Below are 17,022 nucleotides of genomic sequence, written 5' to 3'. Positions count from 1 at the left end.
ATATCTATTCTATTTATTTTATTTTGTTAATATGTTTGGTTTTGTTCTCTGTCTCCCCCTGCTAGACTGTGAGCCCACTGTTGGGCAGGGACTGTCTCTATATGTTGCCAACTTGTACTTCCCAAGCGCTTAGTCCAGTGCTCTACACACAGTAAGCGCTCAATAAATACGACTGATTGATTGATTACAAGTATAGAGAAGCAGCGTGGGTCAGTGGAAAGAGCCCGGGCTTTGGAGTCAGAGGTCGTGGGTTCAAATCCCGGCTCCCCCAATTGGCAGCTGGGTGACTTTGGGCGAGTCACTTCACTTCTCTGGGCCTCAGTTACCTCATCTGGAAAATGGGGATTGACTGTGAGCCCTCTGTGGGACAACCTGGTCACTTTGGAGCCTCCCCAGTGCTTAGAACAGTGCTTTGCACATAGTAAGCGCTTAATAAATGCTATTATTATTATTATTATTACTACTGAGCCCTACCGAGAGCTCACCTCCTCCAGGAGGCCTTCCCAGACTGAGCCCCCTCCTTCCTCTCCCCCTCCTTCCTCTCCCCCTCGTCCCCCTCTCCATCCCCCCATCTTGCCTCCTTCCCTTCCCCGCAGCACCTGTATATATGTATATATGACTGTACGTATTTATTACTCTATTTATTTTACTTGTACATATCTATTCTATTTATTTATTCATTTATTTAATTATTTATCTTACTTGTACATTTCTATCCTATTTATTTTATTTTGTTGGTATGTTTGGTTCTGTTCTCTGTCTCCCCCTTTTAGACTGTGAGCCCACTGTTGGGTAGGGACTGTCTCTATGTGTTGCCAATTTGTACTTCCCAAGCGCTTAGTACAGTGCTCTGCACGTAGTAAGCACTCAATAAATACGATTGATTGATTGATTGATTGTTAATATGTTTTGTTTTGTTGCCCGTCTCCCCCTTCCAAACTGCGAGCCCGCTGTTGGGTAGGGCCCGTCTCTATGTGTTGCCAACTTGTACTTCCCAAGCGCTTAGTCCAGTGCTCTGCACACAGTAAGCGCTCAATAAATACGATTGAATGAATGAATGAATGAATGAATGCCGGGGGCCGCGGGCGCCTCAGGTAGCGCGCGCGCCACGGCCGGAGGAGGAAGCGCATGCGCGCGCGCGCCCGACGGCGGGACTCGGGGCGCGAGGGGGGCGCACGCGCGGGAGCGGTGGGCGAGGCTCATTCATTCATTCAACCGTATTTACTGAGCGCTTACTGTGTGCAGAGCACTGGACTAAGCGCTTGGGAAGTACAAGTATAGAGAAGCAGCGTGGCTCAGTGGAAAGAGCCCGGGCTTTGGAGTCAGAGGTCGTGGGTTCAAATCCCGGCTCTGCCAATTGGCAGCTGGGTGACTTTGGGCGAGTCACTTCACTTCTCTGGGCCTCAGTTACCTCATCTGGAAAATGGGGATTAAGACTGTGAGCCCTCTGTGGGACAACCTGGTCACTTTGGAGCCTCCCCAGTGCTTAGAACAGTGCTTTGCACATAGTAAGCGCTTAATAAATGCTATTATTATTATTACTACTGAGCCCTACCGAGAGCTCACCTTCTCCAGGAGGCCTTCCCAGACTGAGCCCCCTCCTTCCTCTCCCCCTCGTCCCCCTCTCCAGCCCCCCATCTTGCCTCCTTCCCTTCCCCGCAGCACCTGTATATATGTATATATGATTGTATGTATTTATTACTCTATTTATTTTACTTGTACATATCTATTCTATTTATTTTATTTTGTTAATATGTTTTGTTGTCCGTCTCCCCCTTCCAAACTGCGAGCCCGCTGTTGGGTAGGGACCGTCTCTATGTGTTGCCAACTTGGACTTCCCAAGCGCTTAGTACAGCGCTCTGCACACAGTGAGCGCTCAATAAATACGATTGAATGAATGAATGAATGCTTGGGGCCGCGGGCGCGCGCCACGGCCGGGGGAGGAAGCGCATGCGCGCGGGCGCGCGCCCGGCGGCGGGACTCGGGGCGCGAGGGCGCGCGGCCCCTGAGGGGGCAGCAGGCGAGGCTCATTCATTCACTCATTCATTCATTCATTCATTCAATCGTATTTATTGAGCGCTTACTGTGTGCAGAGCACTGGACTAAGCGCTTGGGAAGTACAAGTTGGCAACATTCATTCATTCAATCGTATTTATTAAGCGCTTACTGTGTACAGAGAACTGTACTAAGCGCTTGGGAAGTCCAAGTTGGCAACATATAGAGACGGTCCCTACCCAACAACCGGCTCACGGCCTAGAAGTGGGAGACGGACACCAAAACCAAACCTGTGGACAGGTGTCAAGTCGTCAGAACAAACAGAATTAAAGCTAAATGCCCATCATTAAAAAAATAAATAGAATAGTAAATATGGACAAGTAAAGTAGAGCAATAAATCTGTACAACTATAGAAGCAGCGGGGCTCAGTGGACAGAGCACGGGCTTTGGAGTCAGAGGTCGTGGGGTCGAATCCCGGCCCCGCCACATGTCTGCTGTGTGACCTTGGGCAAGTCACTTCGCTTCTCGGAGTCTCAGTTACCTCATCTGTAAAATGGGGATGATGACTGTGAGCCCCACGTGGGACAACCTGATCACCTTGTATTCCCCCAGTGCTCAGAACAGTGCTTTGCACATTGTAAGGGCTTAACAAATGCCATTATTATTATTATTATTATCATAGACAAGTTCTGTTTGGAGGGAAGGAGGTAGGGCGGGCGGAGGGGGGGGTAAGGCCGGGCCCTGTCAGGCCTCGGGGAGGAAAAGGACACCAAAAAGGCCACAGAAACCCAGCAGAGGGAAACAACCAGGGGCAGGCTCTCCTAAGCACGCCTTATTTTGAGGTGGTGAGAGGGTGGGATCCCAGCTCCGCCGCTTGTCTGCTGTTTTTTTTTTTTAATTGGCATTTGTTAAGCGCTTACTATGTGCAAAGCACTGTTCTAAGCTCTGGGGAGGATACAGGATGATCGGGTTGTCCCACGTGGGGCTCACAGTCTTCATCCCCATTTTACAGATGAGGGAACTGAGGCCCAGAGAAGTGAAGTGACTTGCCCAAGATCACACAGCAGACGTGTGGCGGAGTCGGGATTCGAACCCATGACCTCTGACTCCAAAGCCCGGGCTCTTTCCACTGAGCCACACTGCTTCTCTACTGTTTGACCTTGGGCTGTCACTTCACTTGGAGAAGCAGCATGGCTCAGTGGAAAGAGCCCGGGCTTGGGAGTCAGACGTCGTGGGTTCTCATCCCGGCTCGGCCGCTTGTCAGCTGGGGGACTTGGGGCAAGTCGCTTGACTTCTCTGGGCCTCAGTGACCTCATCTGGAAAATGAGGATTAACTCTGTGAGCCCCACGTGGGACAACCTGACTGCCTCAGTTACCTCATCTGGAAAATGGGGATTAATAATAATAATAATAATAATGGTATTTAAGCACTTACTATGTGCAAAGCACTGTTCTCAGCACTGGTGGGATACAAGATGATCAGATACTGTCCTATGTGGGGCTCAATCAATCAATCAATCGTATTTATTGAGCGCTTACTGTGTGCAGAGCACTGTACTAAGCGCTTGGGAAGTCCAAGTCGGCAACATATAGAGACGGTCCCTACCCAACAGTGGGCTCACAGTCTAAAAGGGGGAGACAGAGAACAAAACCAAACATACCAACAAAATAAAATAGAATAGATATGTACAAATAAAATAAATAGGATAGGTACAAGTAAAATAAATAAATAGAGCAATAAATCAGTACAAACATATATACATCTATACAGGTGCTGCGGGGAGGGGAAGGAGGCAAGGCGGGCGGGGGATGGGGATGATAGGGATGGGGAAGAGGGGCCCGGCTCACAGTCTTAATCCCCATTTTACAGATGAGGCAATTGAGGCACAGAGAAGTAAAGTGACTTGCCCAAAGTCACACAACCTGACAAGTGGCAGAGCCGGGATTTGAACCCATGACCTCTGGCTCCCCAGCCCAGGTTCTTTCCACTGAGCCACGCAGCTTCTCTTAGCTTCTCTAAGCCACTAAGCAGCGTGGCTCAGTGGAAAGAACCTGGGCTGGGGAGCCAGAGGTCATGGGTTCAAATCCCGGCTCTGCCACTTGTCAGGTTGTGTGACTTTGGGCAAGTCACTTTACTTCTCTGTGCCTCAGTTACCTCATCTGTAAAATGAGGGTTAACACTGAGCCCCACGTGGGACAACCTGACTGCCTCAGTGACCTCATCTGTAAAATGGGGATTAACACTGTGAGCCTCACGTGGGACAACCTGATTACCTCCAGCGCTTGGCACGTAGTAAATGCTTAACAAATACCGTCATTATTGCTATTATTATTCTCTGCGCCTCATTTCCCTCATCTGGAAAATGGGGATCCAGACTGTGAGCCCCATGTGGGACAGAGACTGTGTCCAACCTGATTAGCTTGTATCTTCTCCAGCGCTTAGAACAGTGCTTGGCATTTGGTAATAATAATGATGGCATTTGTTAAGCGCTTACTATGTGCCAAACACTGTTCTAAGCACTTGGGTAGATATAAGGTAATCAGGTTGTCTGACGTGGGGCTCACGGTTTTAATCATCATCATCAATCGTATTTATTGAGCGCTTACTGTGTGCAGAGCACGTACTAAGCGCTTGGGAAGTACAAGTTGGTAACATATAGAGACAGTCCCTACCCAGCAGTGGGCTCACAGTCTAAAAGTTTTAATTCCCATTTACAGGTGAGGTAACTGAGGCACAGAGAAGTTAAGGGGTTTGCCTGAGGTCACACAGCAGATGAGTGGTGGATCTAGGGTTAGAACCCACGCCCTCTAACCCCAAGCCTGTGCTCTTTCCACCTAAGAGCACCTGCTTCCTATTATTATTATAAGGTGAGGGTGAGAAGGAGGGATTGGTTTCTGGCTAGCCTAAGGCTGGATCTTTGAAGGCGCTCCCTGCGGTCAATCAATCAATCAATCAATCAAACAATCAATCATTCAGTACCCACCCGACCCCCCCCCCAAAAAAAAAACCCAGTCTTCTTACCCGATCTGAACCCACCGCTTTGCAGAACGTGCCTGTGGGTCAGGAGACAGGGAAACTGTAGAAGTGCCAGTCTCTGATTCCTTTCTCTCTGAAGTTTTGGATTGCAGAGGGCCAGAGCCAAACCTTTTGGTTTGGTTTCATCCGCCACTCTATTTGATTCAGTCATCTTTTCATTTTCTCCATGCCGGATTTCTGTGGGAGATAGGTGCATTTTCTTTTAGAAATTTAACAGATTTTTCCCCCAGTTTGAGTTATTTCTCAACAACCCACCCAACTACCCAACTCTCCACCAATAGGTATCGCTCGGAAATGCATTGGCCAACTGGAGTTGTGCTGCAATGATCCAGTATGGAGTGCGAATTGGCGCCAAGCTCCAGAGTTTCAAAAGGAGTTTCCTGGGGGACTGTCATCATCAAAGGCAACAAGCCTCTGAAACAACTCCAAAGGATCCTCTCCAAAGAGAGGAGCCGGGTGCTCTCACCTACCATAAACTCTGTCTCCCCCTTTTAGACTGTGAGCCCACTGTTGGGTAGGGACTGTCTCTATATGTTGCCAATTTGTACTTCCCAAGCGCTTAGTACAGTGCTCTGCACACAGTAAGCGCTCAATAAATACGATTGATGATGATGATAAACAGCAGCCTAATGGGAATACCCTCCTGCTTCCCAGCTGACAAGCTCACTGTTTTGTCCACTCCTGCAGGACCCTCATCCCAGCTTGCCTCTTCTGGGAGCTTCTCCTAAACCACCGTGAGCAGCCAGGGAAGACGGTGGTGGGTTGGAGGAGTCTTTTTAACTGACCGGATCTGAGGCCAAACACAAGGCGTCTCATCATCATCATCAATCGTATTTATTGAGCGCTTACTATGTGCAGAGCACTGTACTAAGCGCTTGGGAAGTACAAATTGGCAACATATAGAGACAGTCCCTACCCAACAGTGGGCTCACAGTCTAAAAGGGGGAGACAGAGAACAAAACCAAACATACTAACAAAATAAAATAAATAGAATAGATATGTACAAATAAAATAGAGTAATAAATATGTACAAACATACATACATATAAACAGGTGCTGTGGGGAAGGGAAGGAGGTAAGATGGGGGGGATGGAGAGGGGGACGAGGGGGAGAGGAAGGAAGGGGCTCAGTCTGGGAAGGCCTCCTGGAGGAGGTGAGCTCTCAGCAGGGCCTTGAAGGGAGGAAGAGAGCTAGCTTGGCGGATGGGCAGAGGGAGGGCATTCCAGGCCCGCGGGATGACGTGGGCCGGGGGTCGATGGTGGGACAGGCGAGAGCGAGGTACGGTCTCGACATGGTGGATGGGCAGAACGGAGCTATTTTCCAGGCATCCTGCCAAGACTACTTACCCTACTTTTTGTTCGACTGGCACCTCACCAAAGACTCAGTCAGCCTTCTACGTGCCATGTAATATTGCCATAGGGGCCGATCCTCACTCTAGAACCCAGGGGTCAAATCCAGCAAGCCCCAGCAAAATAAAACCCTCCTTCCCTTCCCCACAGCACCTGTGTATATGTGTATATGTTTGTACATATTTGTTGCTCTATTTATTTATTTATTTATTTTACCTGTACATATCTATTCTATTTGTTTTATTTTGTTGGTGTGTTTGGTTTTGTTCTCTGTCTCCCCCTTTTAGACTGTGAGCCCACTGTTGGGTAGGGACTGTCTCTATATGTTGCCAACTTGGACTTCCCAAGCACTTAGTACAGTGCTCTGCACACAGTAAGCGCTCAATAAATACGATTGATGATGATGTAATATTGCCATAGGGGCCGATCCTCACTCTAGAACCCAGGGGTCAAATCCAGCAAGCCCCAGCATAATAAAACCCTCCTTCCCTTCCCCACAGCACCTGTATATATGTGTACATGTTTGTACGTATTTGTTGCTCTATTTATTTATTTTACCTGTACATATCTATTCTATTTGTTTTATTTTGTGGGTATGTTTGGTTTTGTTCTCTGTCTCCCCCTTTTAGACTGTGAGCCCACTGTTGGGTAGGGACTGTCTCTATATGTTGCCAACTTGGACTTCCCAAGCGCTTAGTCCAGTGCTCTGCACACAGTAAGCGCTCAATAAATACGATTGATTGATTGATTGATTGAAAACCCAGCCAGGATCTCTGTTGAGCCCATTTCGCTCTTAGATTCCGGCACACTTCATCCGGCATGCTTAATCAATGGTGATGATGGGTTTTGCCATTATTACAGGCCTGCCACTCTTGCATCAGTCTTCTTGATGATCAACTACCCCGATCATCCACCTTGAGCCTGAAAGGCTGTGACATAAATCTGAAACGCTTCATCAGCTGGGACCCTCACTCCCCAGGGACGTAATTTAGCTGACTCCCCTCTCGCCTGCCATTCCGTCTCTAGCCTTGCCCACTGCTGATTAGGTAACGGTAATAATTAAAATACAGAGGCAATCTACATGCTCCGTTTGTCCTGGTTAATTCTGCTTCTCTTTGTCGGAAAAGATGCAAATTGGGGTTTCCCATCCAGGCAAAGGGAAGACTGTATTTCCCTACCCTGTCACTCAATCAGTGTACAGTGGTGTTAATATTGAACATCACACTACCATCTGCCTGCCATACAAGCTCTGTTAGTAGCCCAGGGCTCGGAATGATTACACGATAGTGTTATTCACACACGCTCCAGCCCTAGGAGCCAAGCCTGGACCTTTCTGTGTATGGAACTGAACGTTGATTAAAGGAAACAATCTGGTCAAATAACAGTTGCCTCCGTTTTTAGAAACATAGAACTCAATTCTGAAAATAACCACTTGCCTGTGAGGGAGTAACAAATGATCCCAGGTGAATGGTAAGAGATGCTAGTTTCATTCTTTAGCCCTCTGTCTATCTTGTGGGGGAGGTGGTCTGGGAAAATCTGTTTTTCATTCATTCATTCATTCAATCGTATTTATTGAGCGCTTACTGTGTGCAGAGCACTGTACTAAGCGCTTGGGTTTTTGTAGATTTGCTGATTTGCAGTGACTGTGCATGGTAAAGCTGGAGGGGGATATCAGAGAAGTCCATCTCACCTTGCTCTTTCTGGATTCCCTTTTGCTTCCAAGTCAAAATAATAATAATAATAATAATAATGGTACTTGTTAAGCGCTTACTATGTGCCAAGCACTGTTCTAAGCCCTGGGGAGATTACAAGATGTCCCACGTGGGGCTCACAGTCTTAATCCCCGTTTTACAGATGAGGGAACTGAGGCCCAGAGAAGTGACTTGCCCAAAGTCACACGGCTGACAAGGGGCGGAGCCGGGATTTGAACCCATGACCGTACATTCACCTCACTGGGATTTACCTGCTGGCCCTGGGGATGGGGTCTTTGAGTTCCAGGGCCTTAAAGCTCAGGAGCAAAGTGCAAGGAAGCTGCAAAGGAAATTCCTCTGAATCAAAGCCAAGTTGTCCAAAACAACTAACAACAGACTAGAAATGGGTGTGCATACTTCCATCAATCAATTAAAAGTACTTATTGAGTGTCTGTGTGGCAAGCACTTTACTAAGGGCTTGGGAAAGTACAGTAGAACTAAAAATAATAATCATGGTATTTGTTAAGCATTTACTACATGCCAAGCCCTGTTCTAAGCACTGGGATATATACAAGGTAACCAGGTTGGACACAGTCCCTGTCCCACATGGGGCTCACGGTCTTAATCCCCATTTTACAGGTGAGGGAACTGAGGCCCACAGAAGTGAAGTGACTTTCCCAAGGTCACCCAGCAGACAAGAGGCAGAGTCAGGATTAGAACCCATGACCTTTTGACTCCCAGGCTCCTGCTCTATCCACTTAAAGAAGCAGCGTGGCTCAATGGAAAGACCACGGGCTTGTGAGTCAGAGGCCATGGGTTCAAATCCCGGATCCGCCAATTGTCGGCTGTGTGACCTTGGGCAAGTCACTTAATCAATCAATCAATCAATCAATCGTATTTATTGAGCGCTTACTATGTGCAGAGCACTGTACTAAGCGCTTGGGAAGTACAAATTGGCATCACATAGAGACAGTCCCTACCCGATAGTGGGCTCACAGTCTAAAAGGGGGAGACAGAGAACAGAACCAAACATACCAACAAAATAAAATAAGTAGGATAGAAATGTACAAGTAAAATAAATAAATAAATAAATAAACAGAGTAATAAATATGTACAACCATATATACATATATACAGGTGCTGTGGGGAGGGGAAGGCGGTAAGGCGGGGGGATGGAGAGGGGGACGAGGGGGAGAGGAAAGAAGGGGCTCAATCTGGGAAGGCCTCCTGGAGGAGGTGAGCTCTCAGCAGGGCCTTGAAGGGAGGAAGAGAGCTAGCTTGGCGGATGGGCAGAGGGAGGGCATTCCAGGCCCGGGGGATGACGTGGGCCGGGGGTCGATGGCGGGACAGGCGAGAGCGAGGTACAGTGAGGAGATTAGTGGTGGAGGAGCGGAGGGTGCGGGCTGGGCAGTAGAAGGAGAGAAGGGAGGTGAGGTAGGAGGGGGCGAGGTGATGGAGAGCCTTGAAGCCCAGGGTGAGGAGTTTCTGCCTGATGCGCAGATTGATCGGTAGCCATTGGAGGTTTTTGAGGAGGGGAGTGATATGTCCAGAGCGTTTCTGGACAAAGATAATCCGGGCAGCAGCATGAAGTATGGATTGAAGTGGAGAGAGACACGAGGATGGGAAATCAGAGAGAAGGCTAGTGCAGTAGTCCAGACGGGATAGGATGAGAGCTTGAATTAGCAGGGTCGCGGTTTGGATGGAGAGGAAAGGGCGGATCTTGGCAATGTTGCGGAGCTGAGACCGGCAGGTTTTGGTGACGGCTTGGATGTGAGGGGTGAATGAGAGAGCGGAGTCGAGGATGACACCAAGGTTGCGAGCTTGTGAGACGGGAAGGATGGTAGTGCTGTCAACAGAGATGGGAAAGTCAGGGAGAGGACAAGGTTTGGGAGGGAAGACAAGGAGCTCAGTCTTCGACATGTTGAGCTTTAGGTGGCGGGCGGACATCCAGATGGAGATGTCCTGAAGGCAGGAGGAGATGCGAGCCTGGAGGGAGGGGGAGAGAGCAGGGGCAGAGATGTAGATCTGGGTGTCATCAGCGTAGAGGTGATAGTTGAAGCCGTGGGAGCGAATGAGGTCACCAAGGGAGTGAGTGTAGATTGAGAACAGAAGGGGACCAAGCACTGAACCTTGGGGAACCCCCACAGTAAGAGGATGGGAGGGGGAGGAGGAGCCTGCAAAAGAGACTGAGAAAGAACGACCGGAGAGATAAGAGGAGAACCAGGAGAGGACGGAGTCTGTGAAGCCAAGGTCAGATAACGTGTTGAGGAGAAGGGGGTGGTCCACAGTGTCAAAGGCAGCTGAGAGGTCGAGGAGGATTAGGACAGAGTATGAGCCGTTGGATTTGGCAAGCAGGAGGTCATTGGTGACCTTTGAGAGCGCAGTTTCCGTGGAATGAAGGGGACGGAAGCCAGACTGGAGGGGGTCGAGGAGAGAGTTGTTGTTGAGGAATTCTAGGCAGCGCGTGTAGACAACTCGTTCAAGGAGTTTGGAAAGGAATGGTAGGAGGGATATGGGACGATAACTAGAAGGTGAGGTGGGGTCAAGAGAGGGTTTTTTTAGGATGGGAGAGACATGGGCATGTTTGAAGGCAGAGGGGAAGGAACCAGTGGAGAGTGAGCGGTTGAAGATGGAAGTTAAGGAGGGGAGAAGGGATGGAGCGAGAGATTTCATAAGATGAGAGGGAATGGGGTCAGAAGCACAGGTGGCCGGAGTAGCACTTGAGAGGAGGGAGGAGAGTTCCTCTGAGGATACCACTGGGAAGGATGGGAGAGTAGCAGAGAATGTTGAGAGCCGGGGGGTTGGAGAAAGGGGGGAAGAGACTTTGGGGAGGTCGGACCTGATGGATTTAATTTTGTTAATGAAGTAGGAGGCCAGATCGTTGGGGGTGAGGGAAGGAGGAGGGGGAGGAACCGGGGGCCTGAGAAGGGAGTTGAATGTACGGAAGAGCTGGCGGGGGTGATGGGCATGGGTGTCAATAAGGGAGGAGAAATAGTTTTGTCTGGCAGAAGAGAGGGCTGAGTTAAGGCAGGAAAGGATAAACTTGAAGTGAACGAGGTTGGCATGGTGTTTAGACTTTCGCCAGCAGCGTTCGGCAGCTCGAGCATAAGAGCGAAGGAGGCGGACAGTGGCAGTGATCCAGGGCTGTGGGTTAGTGGTGCGAGAGCGGCGAAGGGAAAGGGGAGCGAGCGAGTCTAGCTGAGTAGAAAGGGTAGAGTTGAGAGCAGTAATCTGATCATCAAGACTGGGTAGAGAGGAGAGGGCGGCGAGGTGGGGTGTGAGGCGTTCTGAAAGATGGGTGGGGTCCAGAGAGCGGAGATCTCTGTGAGGGAGTAATACGGAGTTACAGGGGAAAGGAGTGTGAGTGAGGAGGCAGGTGAGAAGATTATGATCAGAGAGAGGGATCACAGAGTTGGTGAGGGTGGACACAGTGCAGCGGTAGGAGATGATGAGGTCGAGGGTATGACCAAGTTGGTGAGTGGGTGAGGTGGGGTGGAGGAAGAGGTTGGCAGCGTCAAGGAGAGATAGAAGGCGGGCGGCAGAGGAGTCGTTAGGGATATCCATGTGGATATTGAAGTCTCCAAGGATCAGAGTGGGCATGGAGAAGGAGAGAAGGAATGTGAGGAAGGGGTCAAAGTCGTTAAAGAAGTTGGAAGTGGGGCCCGGAGGGCGGTAGATGACGGCTACAAGAATCTGGAGGGGGTGGTAGAGGCGAATAATGTGGGCTTCAAAGGAGGGGAAGGAAAGGGAAGGGGGAGGAGGGATAGTGCGAAAGCGACATTGGGGGGCGAGAAGGAAACCGACACCTCCTCCTTTTCCAGTGAGTCTGGGGGAGTGGGAGAAGAAGAGGCCTGCACTGCAGAGAGCAGCAGAAGAGACCGTGTCGTCCGACGACAGCCATGTTTCAGTTAGGGCGAGGAGGAGTAGAGAACTGGAAAGGAAAAGGTCCAGGATGAAAGGAATCTTACTTAAAACGGAGCGGGGGTTCCAGAGGCCACACTTGGCATCAGCTGTCGAGGGTGGGGAGGGAGGGGGAAGGGTGCGAGGGGTGGGGAGGGTTTGGATTGGGATGAGTTGGCGGGGGCCTGGGCGGGGAGAGTGGGAAGGGGGGTGGCGATGGGAAAGGAGAACTGGGATGGGGTGGGGGCGGGGAGAAGGGGAGGAGGGGGGTCGGGAGGGAGAAGCAGAGGACCTGCGCTGGTACAGAGGAATCCTTGGTAGGGGTTGAGGGGGAGCGGTCTTGGTGGGTGAGAGGGAGGGAAACAGCTGGGTGGGAGAGGGGAAGGGGAAGGTGAGGAATGGGAATGGCAGTTGGGAGCAAGGGAACTGAAAGTTCATGGTGAGGTCAGCAGGGCGAGTGACAGTACAGTGGGGGGTTAACAATTGAGATGCAGAAGCAATAAAACAGTAGCAATGATAAAAGTAGGCGATGGCATCACAGGGTGTAGTTGAGCAATCAATATGCTATGGCAATAATAGAATTGGCAAACAATGATGCCACAGAGAGCAGATACAAACTATTAAGAGCTGGAGTAGGGTGGGCCAGTTAAGGGGGGTCAGGGAGCAGAGATACCTGGGGAGGGGAGCGAACAGTCAACTAGCATGGGAGGGCTGAGGAGGTGTGAATGAGGTTGTCGTTAATGTAACATGTAACATGGTGCTAACAAGGTGCTAACAAGGGCTTTTTACCTGGGGGCGGGCGGGGGTAGAGACAGTCAGGACCGGACCGGGAAGGGGGGGGGGGATGAGGGGCACTTTACGGAAGGCCTCCTAAGTGGGGGGGTGGAAGCAGGCGGGGCGTCCGTGGGGGCGCTGAGATGGCGGGAGGGTGGGCGGCCGGGCCTCTCGGGAACGGAGTCACGGGCGTCAATGGCGGCGCTCTGAGGAGAGGAGCCTTCCGGGAGCGGTAAGTCCTCGCGGGGTGATGGCGGGCGGGCGGGCCTCTCGGGAACGGAGTCCCGGGCGTCTATGGCGGCGCTCTGAGGAGAGGATCCTTCCGGGAGCAGCAAGGCCTCGCGGTGTGATGGCGGGCGGGCGGGCCTCTCGGGAACGGAGTGCCGGGCGTCTCGCGGTGTGATGGCGGGCGGGCGGGCCTCTCGGGAACGGAGTCCCGGGCGTTTATGGCGGCGCTCAGAGGAGAGGATCCTTCCGGGAGCAGCAAGGCCTCGCGGTGTGATGGCGGGTGGGCCTCCCGGGAACGGAGTCCCGGGCGTCTCGCGGTGTGATGGCGGGCGGGCGGGCCTCTCGGGAACGGAGTCCCGGGCGTCTATGGCGGCGCTCTGAGGAGAGGATCCTTCCGGGAGCAGCAAGGCCTCGCGGTGTGATGGCGGGCGGGCCTCTCGGGAACGGAGTCCCGGGCGTCTCGCGGTGTGATGGCGGGCGGGCGGGCCTCTCGGGAACGGAGTCCCGGGCGTCTATGGCGGCGCTCTTAACTTCTCTGTGCCTCAGTTACCTCATCTGTGCCTCAGTTACCTCATCTGTAAAATGGGGATTAAGACTGTGAGCCCCCCGTGGGACAACCTGATCACCTAGTATCCTCCCCAGCACTTAGAACAGTGCTTTGCACATAAGTGCTTAACAAACACCATCATCATCATCACTAGACCATGCTGCTCCTCACCCTGCCCTCAAGGAGTTTACAATCTAAAATGTGAAATAGGAGATAATAGAGTATAAAGATATATAAATAAGTATTTATTTAGGAGGAGGGGTAAGTGGCTCTGCCACTTGTCAGCTGTGTGATTGTGGGCAAGTCACTTGACTTCCCTGGGCCTCAGTTACCTCATCTGTAAAATGAGGGTTAACGCTGAGCTCCACGTGGGACAACTTGACTGCCTCAGTTACCACATCTGTAAAGTGGGGATTAACACTGTGAGCCTCATGCGGGACAACCTGATTACCTCCAGCGCTTAGAACAGTTCTTGGCACGTAATAAACGCTTAACAAATACCATCATTATTGCTATTATTATTCTCTGTGCCTCATTTCCCTCATCTGGAAAATGGGGATCGAGACTGTGAGCCCCATGTGGGACAGAGACTGTGTCCAACCTGATTAGCTTGTATCTTCTTCAGTGGCGAGGAGGGGTAAGTATCCAATTGTTTAGGTGGTAGAAAAGGTTCTGATCAATTGTGGTTGTCAGAGATTGTAACAGCTATATTGTGGTATTTTGTAAGTGCTTACTATGACCTGTCAAGCACTGTGCTAAGTGTTGGGGTAGATATAAGCTAATCAGATTGGACAAAGTCAATGGCCCACAAAGCGTTCACAGTCTAAATCCAGAGCAGTTAAGCAGCTTGCCAAAGGTCACACCTCAGGCAAACGGCTTCGAACCCAGGTCTTCTGATTGACAGGCTTGTGCTCTTTAAACTAGACTACATTGCTTATTCATAACAATAATTATAACATTTACTGAAATCTTACTATGCGCCAAACGTGGGACTAAGCCCCCTTTTTCTTCTCCTCCTCCCCATCCTCACAGCACCTGTATATATGTTTGTACAGATTTATTACTCTATTTTACTGTACATATTTTACTATTCTATTACTATTTACTGTTTTACTATTTTCCCCCTTCTAGACTGTGAGCCCACCGTTGGGTAAGGACCGTCTCTATATGTTGCCAACTTGTACTCCCCAAGCGCTTAGTACAGTGCTCTGCACACAGTAAGCGCTCAATAAATACGATTGAATGAGTGAATATTCTATTTGTTTTGTTAATGCCGTGCATCTAGCTTTACTTCTATTTATTCTGATAACTTGACACCTGTCCACATGTTTTGTTTTGTTGTCTGTCTCCCCCTTCTAGACTGTGAGCCCGTTGTTGGGTAGGGGCCATCTCTCTATGTTGCCGACTTGTACTTCCCAAGCGCTTAGTACAGTGCTCTGCACACAGTAAGCGCTCAATAAATACGATTGAATGAATGAATGAAAATGATGGGATAGATAGACTGGACACAGTCCCTGTCTCCTAGAGGCCTCACAATTCTTGTAAAGTAGAAGTTGGGAAAGCTAGAATTTTAGCTCCCATTTTCAGCTGAGGAAAACAAAGGCATGGTGAAGAAGTGGCTTGCTCAAGGTCACGCAGCAGGTGAGTGGCAGAGCCCGAATTCAAACTCAGGTCCTGAGTTCCAGGCCCATGTTCTTTCCACTAGGCCACGCTGCCTCACTGTACCTCTCTCTATGTTGCCAACTTGGACTTCCCAAGCGCTTAGTCCAGTGCTCCGCACACAGGAAACGCTCAATAAATGTGAGAATAAATGGGAGATGTGAGAAGCAGCGTGGCTCAGTGGAAAAGAGCCCGGGATTTGGAGTCAGAGGTCATGGGTTCAAATTCCGGCTCCACCGTCAGCTGTGTGACTTTGGGCAAGTCACCGCACTTCTCTGGGCTTCAGTAACTGAAAAATGGGGGTGAAGACTGTGAGCCCCCCGTGGGACAACCTGATCACCTTGTAACCTCCCCAGCGCTTAGAACAGTGCTTTGCACATAGTAAGCGCTTAATAAATGCCATTATTATTATTATTATTATTATTACAAAGAGAACAGTGTGGCTCAGTGGAAAAGAGCCTGGGCTTTGGAGTCAGAGGTCATGGGTTCAAACCCCGACTCCGCCAATTGTCAGCTGTGTGACTTTGGGCGAGTCACTTTACTTACTCAGTTACCTCATCTGTAAAATGGGGATTAAAGACCATGAGCCCCACGTGGGACAACCTGATCACCTTGCAATCTCCCCAGCGCTTAGAACAGTGCTTTGCACATAGTAAGAGCTTAATAAATGCCATAATTATTATTATTATTATTATTATTACAAAGAGAACAGTGTGGCTCAGTGGAAAAGAGCCCGGGCTTTGGAGTCAGAGGTCATGGGTTCAAACCCCGACTCCGCCAATTGTCAGCTGCGTGACTTTGGGCGAGTCACTTTACTTACTCAGTTACCTCATCTGTAAAATGGGGATTAAAGACCGTGAGCTTCCCGTGGGACAACCTGATCACCTTGCAACCTCCCCAGCGCTTAGAACAGTGCTTTGCACATAGTAAGCGCTTAATAAATGCCATGATTATTATTATTATTATTATTACAAAGGGACGGGGAGTCCTGGAATTGGTGGCTGATCAAAAGCTACTTGGTTCTCGCAGTGGGAGGCTTAACGAACGTGATAACCATGGGCCATTTCAGTTTAGTATGTCACGTATAGCTCGGCAGTGGCAAGAGCCATTGATTTTAGACACGGGTTTGCTGAGCCTCTGAACCACCCCAGTGTCCTCTCTCAATCAATCAATCAATCAATCAATCAATCGTATTTATTGAGCGCTTACTATGTGCAGAGCACTGTACTAAGCGCTTGGGAAGTACAAATTGGCAACACATAGAGACAGTCCCTACCCAACAGTGGGCTCACAGTCTAAAAGGGGGAGACAGAGAACAGAACCAAACATACCAACAAAATAAAATAAATAGGATAGAAATGTACAAGTAAGATAAATAAATAAATAGAGTAATAAATATGTACAACCATATATACATATATATACAGGTGCTGTGGGGAAGGGAAGGAGGTAAGATGGGGGGATGGAGAAGGGGACGAGGGGGAGAGGAAGGAAGTGGCTCAGTCTGGGAAGGCCTCCTGGAGGAGGTGAGCTCTCAGCAGGGCCTTGACGGGAGGAAGAGAGCTAGCTTGGCGGAGGGGCAGAGGGAGGGCATTCCAGGCCCGGGGGATGACGTGGGCCGGGGGTCGACGGCGGGACAGGCGAGAACGAGGTACAGTGAGGAGATTAGCGGTGGAGGAGCGGAGGTTGCGGGCTCTCAAAGTCTGTACCCCAGTAGACTTCACTCCTCTAATGCCAACCTACACACTGTACCACAGTCTCGTCTATCTCTCCGCCGACCTCTCGCCCATGTCCTGCCTCTGACCTGGAACATCCTCCCTCTTCATATCTGACAGACAAGTT

The sequence above is a fragment of the Tachyglossus aculeatus genome, chromosome 17, assembly GCF_015852505.1.
Source record: "Tachyglossus aculeatus isolate mTacAcu1 chromosome 17, mTacAcu1.pri, whole genome shotgun sequence".
In the NCBI taxonomy this organism is placed as follows: Eukaryota; Metazoa; Chordata; class Mammalia; order Monotremata; family Tachyglossidae; genus Tachyglossus; species Tachyglossus aculeatus.
The sequence above is the reverse complement of the archived record's forward strand: the minus strand, read 5'-3'. Positions refer to the sequence as shown.